The sequence below is a fragment of the Chiloscyllium punctatum genome, chromosome 15, assembly GCF_047496795.1.
Source record: "Chiloscyllium punctatum isolate Juve2018m chromosome 15, sChiPun1.3, whole genome shotgun sequence".
Lineage (NCBI taxonomy): Eukaryota > Metazoa > Chordata > Chondrichthyes > Orectolobiformes > Hemiscylliidae > Chiloscyllium > Chiloscyllium punctatum.
In genome coordinates, this window is record NC_092753.1 from 26,511,792 (window position 1) to 26,519,316 (window position 7,525).

The 7,525-nt window shown below is 42.9% G+C and overlaps 1 non-coding gene across 1 annotated transcript; it reads left to right on the top strand.

The window, feature by feature from the left end:
* Positions 1-3,895: 3,895 nt before the first annotated feature.
* On the top strand, positions 3,896-3,968 carry trnar-ccg (transfer RNA arginine (anticodon CCG)). Its single transcript has one exon. It is a non-coding gene; the product is annotated as a tRNA-Arg (tRNA).
* The last annotated feature ends 3,557 nt before the right edge of the window (positions 3,969-7,525 follow it).

Here is a 7,525-nt window from a genome sequence, read left to right on the forward strand (position 1 = left end):
ACATCCACAGCTCTACCCTCATCAACTTTTCTATTCACATCCTCAAAAAACTCGATAAGGTTTGTGAGACATGACCTGCCCCTCACAAAGCCGTGTTGACTGCATTTAATCAAGCCATGCTCTTCCAGATGGTCATAAATCCTATCCCTCAGAATCCTTTCTAACACCTTGCAGGCGACAGATGTGAAACTTACTAGTCTGTAATTGCTGGGGATTTCCCTATTTCCTTTCTTGAAGAAAGGAATTAAATTTGCCTCTCTCCAGTCCTCAGGTACTACTCCAGTGAAGAGCGAGGATGCAAAGATCTTCACAAATGGTGAAGCAATTGCATTTCTCATTTCCCAAAGCAGCCGAGGACAAATTTGGTGTGGGCCTGGCAACCTGTCAATCTTAATGTTTGACAAAATTTTCAGCACATTAGCTTCCTCTATCTCTATCCATTCCAGCATGCACACCTGCTCTTCAAAGGTTTCATTCACTACAATGTTCATTTATTTCGTAAAGACAGAAGCAAAAAACTCATTTAGGGCTTCCCCTACCTCATCAGACTCCACACACAAATTCCCTATGCTATCCCTGATCGGCCCTACCTCTTTCTTTGAGCATTCTCTTATTCCTCACATATGTGTAAAATGCCTTTGTGTTCTCCCTAATCCATTCTGCCAAGCCGTTCTCGTGCCCCCACCTGGTTCTCCTCAAACCATTTTTGAGCTCCTTCCTCGCCTGCCTGTAATCCTCTAGAGCTGAGCTTGACCCTAGCTTCCTCCACCTTATGTAAGCTACCTTTTTCCTTTTGACGAGAAGCTCCACCGCTCTCGTCATCCAAGGATCCTTTATCTTACCCCTTCTTGCCTGTCTCAGAGGGACATATTTATTCATCACTTACAACAACTGTTCCTTAAACAGTCTCCACATGTCTATAGTGCCTTTACCATGGAACAATTACTCCCAATCCATGCTTCCTAACTCATGTCTAATAGCATCATAGTTTCCTCTTCCCCAATTAAATATCGTCCCATTTTGCCTAATCCTCTCCTTCTCCATAGCTATGTAGAATGTGAGGCAGTTGTGGTCACTATCACCCCCACAAGATCTGATACCTGCCCCAGCTCGTTTCCGAGCACCAATGGCCTGTCAACGTACTGAGTTAGGAAACCCTCCTGAACACACCTTACAAAAACAGCTCCATTCAAATCCTTTGCTCGATGGAGGTTCCAATCAATATTGGGAAAGTTAAAATCACCCATTACAACAACCCTACTACGTCCACACTTTTCCAAAATCTGCCAACCTATGCTTTCTTCAATCTCCCTGCTGCTATTGGGGGGCCTGTAGTTAACCCCTAACAAGGTGACTGTTCCCTTGCTGTTCCTAATTTCTACCCATACTGACTCGGTAGGCAGATCTTCCTCAACAATGGAAGCTTCTGTAGCTGTTGATACCCTCTCTGATTAGTAGTGCTACGCCCTCTCCTCTTCCCCCCCCTATTCTTTTTAAATGTTTGCAAATAATTGCATGCATTTTTTGTACTAAGTGTTTTTGTATATAGTAGTTGAGCATGCAGCCTCGAAAAGACCAATAGGTATGTTGCTGTTTGCACTTCCTTTGTATTCCTTTGTATAAATTGAGCTCACCCATATTTGGAAACAGGAAAACTAGCTCTCTCCTCGTTTAGCTGTTTGCTCGGGTTACAGTTAGTCCTGAGCCTCAGCTGAGTTAACTGCGGGTGCACTGCCACAAGTGTTTCGTTCTTTTGCCATCTTTTTATATTTTTTTAATCATTTTATCCATATGATATTGAAAGAAATGGAACCCAATTTGAAACCCACTTCAATTATCTGCGATTTTGAACAAGCTGCGCACAGTGCTATGAAGGACATATTCCCTGATATTCAAATAAAAGGATGTTTTTTCATTTAGCTCAAAATATGCAAAAACATTTAGCTGGATTGGGGTTCACTAGTTTGTATAACACTGATCCTGATTTCGGGTTAAAAGCTAGAATGATTATTGCCCTTGCCTTTGTACCTTTGAACAAGATCGATGAATATCTGGATGCTCTAGCAACCGAACTGCCACAAGGATTTCAAGATTTGGTTAGTGACGAAGGATGTAGTAAGTTGCAGAGAGACATAGATAGGATGCAGAGCTGGGCTGAGAGGTGGCAAATGGAGTTTAATGTGGACAAGTGTGAGGTGATACACTTTGGCCGGAGTAATTGGAATGCAAATGGTAGGATTCTTGGGAATGCAGATGAGCAGAGAGATCTCGGTGTCCGTGTACACAGATCCCTGAAAGTTGCCACCCAGATTGACAGGGTTGTTAAGAAGGCATACAGTATTTTGGCCTTTATTAATAGAGGGATTGAGTTCCGGAACCAGGAGGTTATGCTGCAGCTGTACAAAGCTCTGGTACAGCCACACTTGGAATATTGTGTACAGTTCTGGTCACCGCATTATAAGAAGGATGTGGAAGCTTTGGAAAGGGTGCAGAGGAGATTTACTAGGATGTTGCCCGGTATGGAAGGAATGACTTATGAGGAAAGGCTGAGGATCTTGAGGCTGTTCTTGTTAGAGAGAAGAAGGTTGAGAGGTGACTTAATAGAGACATATAAGATAATCAGAGGGTTAGATAGGGTGGACAGGGAGAGCCTTTTTCCAAGTATGGGGATGGCAAATACGAGGGGACACAACTTTAAATAGAGGGGAGATAGGTATAAGACAGATGTCAGAGGTAGTTTCTTTACTCAGAGAGTAGTAAGGGTATGGAATGCTTTGCCTGCAATGGTAATAGATTCGCCAAGTTTAAGTGCACTTACGTCGTCATTGGACAGACATATGGACGTAAATGGAATAGTGTAGGTGGGATGCGCTTCAGATTAGTATTACAGGGCGGCGCAACATCGAGGGCCGAAGGGCCTGTACTGCGCTGTAATGTTCTATGTTCTATGTTCTATTTACTCAACTGGTTTGAAGATACATATGTTGGTCGTCAGAACAGTAGAGGGAATGGAAGATGAACTCCTCTATTTCTCCATGAGATTTAGAACCTTCATCAGAGAACATTAAATGGGGAAGACCGCACAAACAACCATGCAGAGGCAGCCCACTGTCGATTACAATATGAACTTAGCATGCAACATCACACCATATGGAAATTAATAGATGACCTGTGTAAAGTACAGAAAGGTAGAGATGCATATTATAAAGGGTTACTACCTGGGCATGAACCACCACAGTAACTAAAAAAGTGTGTGGAATGTACATCCTGTAGTATGTGGGAAGTCAATGACACATGAGCTATCCCAGATGAACACATTTGTAGGAAATTTCACAGGCGTTGCAAGTTTGCACACAAATAAGACAAATAAAAGATGAACTATGCAGTGAATTATCCAGACAAAAGAAATAAAAGTGAGTATATCATGCTAATATATTAAAGCAAAATTATGACAGGGAGGATAGACAGGGAGAGGCATATTTATAGTGGTGAAAGAATTAGGGATGGAACAAAATGTCAGAATAATTAGAGAATAATTCAGAATTTGAAAATAATCAAATTGAATAAATTGGAGTTGCTTGAAAAGTTAGATAGAATATTATCCAATGTCACTGAAACTATCAAAGTGACTTCTAAAAGCAATTAAACATCCATAAATTAAATTGTGACTGGCAGAATACTGCATATTGCCCGATATGGTAGGAATTATCTAGTTTGGATTTACCTTGCGACCACATTGTCAGGTAGTTGCCAGTGTTATGGTTGTACAGGTGCAGCTTGGCTAGGGGAACGGCTAGTTCTGGAGCATAAGTCTTCAGCTTTATTGTTGGATGTGCGGCAAACCCTCCAATGATTACATAAACAGATTGCAAGTTCCTGACTGTGCAAGTGCATAGCCCCAGTGGCCTAATGGATAAGGCACTGGCCTCCGGAGCCAGGGATTGTGGGTTCAAGTCCCACCTGGGGTGTTATGGGTACTTGCCAAGCATGGGATGTTGTAAAGTATCTGTGGATTGTTGTCGCAACTTATGACAGCAAGCTTTTCTTCTAACTGAGTGACCAATCACAATACCTTCTGAGCAACATCTTTCTCTACTACTTGTTGGATGTGACTCCAATCAAGTGGGCTGTTTTATGCTGGATCCTATCAAGCTTCTTTAGTGTTGTTGGAGCTGCAACCACCCAGGCACAGAGCAATGTTATCCCAACACACAGGGAACACTGTCACTGCTGCAGTTTCCAAAACAAATGGAATCAAATAAATGTATGACATGAAAGGAGACTATTTAGCCACTCTGGTTATACAGACAGAAATAAGCTGTCGAACCTGATCGCACTTTACAATTCCAGCTCCAACACAATATGGACGCGATGCTTCAAGTACTTCAATAACAGTTACAACATTGGCATCTATCCAAAAATGTGGAAAACTGCCCAGGTATGTCCTGTACGTAAAAAGCAGGACAACTCCAACCTAGCTAATTCCCACCTCATTGGTCTGCTCTTGATCATCAGTAAAATGATGGAAGGTTCATCAACTATCAAGCAGCTCCTGCTCAGCAATAACCCATTCGGTGACGTCCAGTTTAGGTTCCACTGGAGCCACTCAGCTCCTGACCTCATGACAGCCTTGGTTCAAACATGGACAAATGAGCTGAATTCCAGAGGTGAGATGAGAGTGACAGCCCTCGACATCAAGGCTGCATTCAAATGAGTGTGGCATCAATGAACCCTAGCTAAACTAAAATCAATGGGTATTGGGGGGAAACTGTCCACCAGTTGGGGTCATACCTGGCACACAGAAAGATAGTTGTGGTCACTGGAGGGTCAGTCATCTCAGCTTCAGGACATCTCTGCAGGAATCCCTCAGTGTGGTGTTCTCGGTCCAACTACCTTCAGCTGCTTCATCAATGACCTTCCCTCCATCACTAGGTCAGAACTGGGATGTTTGCTGATAATTGCACAGTGTTCAGCACCATTCATGACTCCTCAGACACTGAAGCAGTCTATGTTCAATTGCAACAAGATCTGGACAATATCCAGGCATGGGAAACCAATTCTTCTGATCCACTTGCTTAGATCCTCTTGGTTTTAGCAAAAGCTATTACACATCCATAAATTGAATTGTGACTGGCAGAATGCTGCATATTGCCCGATATGGTAGTAATTATCTACTTTGGATTTACCTTGCTACCACATTGTCAGGTAGTTGCCAGTGTTATGGGTGTACAGGTGCAGCTTGGCTTGGGGAACGACTAGTTCTAGAGCCTAAGCTGTGATAGCACACCTAACCAGTCTGGTAAAGAAAAAAACCGCCTTGTGGTCTTAATGCATCTATGAAATACCTGCATGAACTGGTTGGGCTAAATGACCTCTTTCCGTACCGTACACTCAGAGTAAATTTCTGCAGCCTCTTCTGTTCCAAACTTTACGTGCCGAGCCCATCCAATCGTGGGAAGAATTCTCCATTTCTGCCAATGTCCTCCTAAATTTCCACTTTGGACTCCCATTCCTTCTAAATGTTGGCCATATCAAAAATGTCCCTGTCTGATGCAAAATGGGTGGCTGAATATTTACCATGCCAAAACCAATTTGCCACAGTTTTCCTACAATTTTACCTTGTCACATTGACTTTGTAGTTCTTTGCTCCTGTGTACCTTGTTTTCTCTGCCCCCAGTCTCTATGTCACCACATCTTGGATATTTGACTGAATAATCTGAGAGATTAACGAATGGTTGGCAATGATTGGATGGCCTCTGAATGTACAGCGTAGAAAGATGTCATTCAGACCAACCAGCTCATGCCAGTGTTGTAACTGTTATAGAAGAGCTTAAGTACTTGAAGCATCACGTCCATATTGTGTTGGAGCTGGAATTGGAAAGTGCGATCAGGTTAGACAGCTTGGGCTAGAGTAGGCCAGATAGCATCCTTTCATGACATACATTTATTTGATTCCATTGTTGTGGAAACTGCAGCAATGACAGTGTTCCCTGTGCGTTGGGATAACATTGCACTATGCCTGGGTGGGTGCAGCTCCAACAACACTCAAGAAGCTTGACACCATCCAGGACAAAACAGCCCACTTGATTGGGAACTACATCCAACAAGCAGTAGAGAAAGCTGCTGCTCAGGAGATATTGAGATTGGCCACAAAGTTAGAAGAAAAACATGCTGCTACAAGTTGTGACAACAACCCAGCAATGCTTTGCAACACAAGTACCCACAGCCCCCCAGATGGGACTTGAACCCACAATCACTGACTCCAGAGGCCCGGACCTTATCCATTAGGCCACTGGGGCTATGCATGCATGCAGTCTGGATCTTCCAATCTGCTCCTGTAATCATTGGCGGGTTTGCCACACTTCCAACAGTAAAACTGAAGACTTATGCTCGAGAACTAGCCGTTTCCCTAGCCAAGCTATACCTGCACAACGATAACACTGGCAACTATCTGACAATATGGAAAATTGCCCAATATGTTCTGTGCACAACCAGCAAGATAAATCCAAACAAGATAGCTACATATTGGGCAGTGTGCAGTATCTGCAAGTCACAATTCAATTTATGGATCTGTAATTGCTTTTGGAAGTCGCTTTGATAGTTTCAGTGACATCGGATAATATTCTATCTAACTTTTCAAGCAACTCCGGTTTATTCAATTTGATGATTTTCAAATTCTGAATTATTTTCTAATTATTCTGACATTTTGTTCTGTCCCTAATTCTTTCACCACTATAAATATGCCTCTCCTCTGTCTATCTTCCCTGTCAGTTTTACCTTAATATATTCCTTGAGGGCAGCCTTCAGGGAATCTGAAATGCTTGCTTTGTCCCCCTTTCGTTTGAGTGCCTTCCTTGAGCTGGGAGAACATTTATTTTGGCCGTCAAGTCTCAGGCGTCCTAAGCATGTGGACGGTCCAGCAGAATGAATTTTGGATGATCATGGCCGAGATCAACAGCCCATGCTGCTTCAAGGAGACCAATGTTAGTCTGCCTGTCTTCCCAGCTGATGCAGAGAATCTTGACAATGGGAAGAATGGCTGCGATGAAGATGGAGAAAATGCTGGGGCATTGATACACTTCTGTTTGACCCCTGTCTTTGACCTTAAATGATTCTTCATATTATCATCATTGAGAACCGTCACTGACATCTTGGGTGGAGGAGATGGAGGATGTTGCTGAATTTCGTTGGACAGCTGGCTTTTAGGAGATCTTCCATACCAATCCCCAAGTGGCTGAGTCAAATCCTTGGTCAGATTGATATGGGTGATGTAGAGCAGTTGGTATTGTTTCTGGAATTTCTCTGAGAATTGCAGAGCAGTCAAAAACATGTCCATGTCCATAGAGATGATGGATAAATCAGCTCCTGCAAGTTTGAATATCTCTGCTGAATGCTATACTCCTGCAGCTTTTCCATGCTTCATATGTCGATTGTCAGTTTCAACTTCTACAACATAAAGAGGGAATCCAAGACCATCTTTGATGTGAGTTGGATGATTTCCTCGTACATGTCCTCATTGGTGATT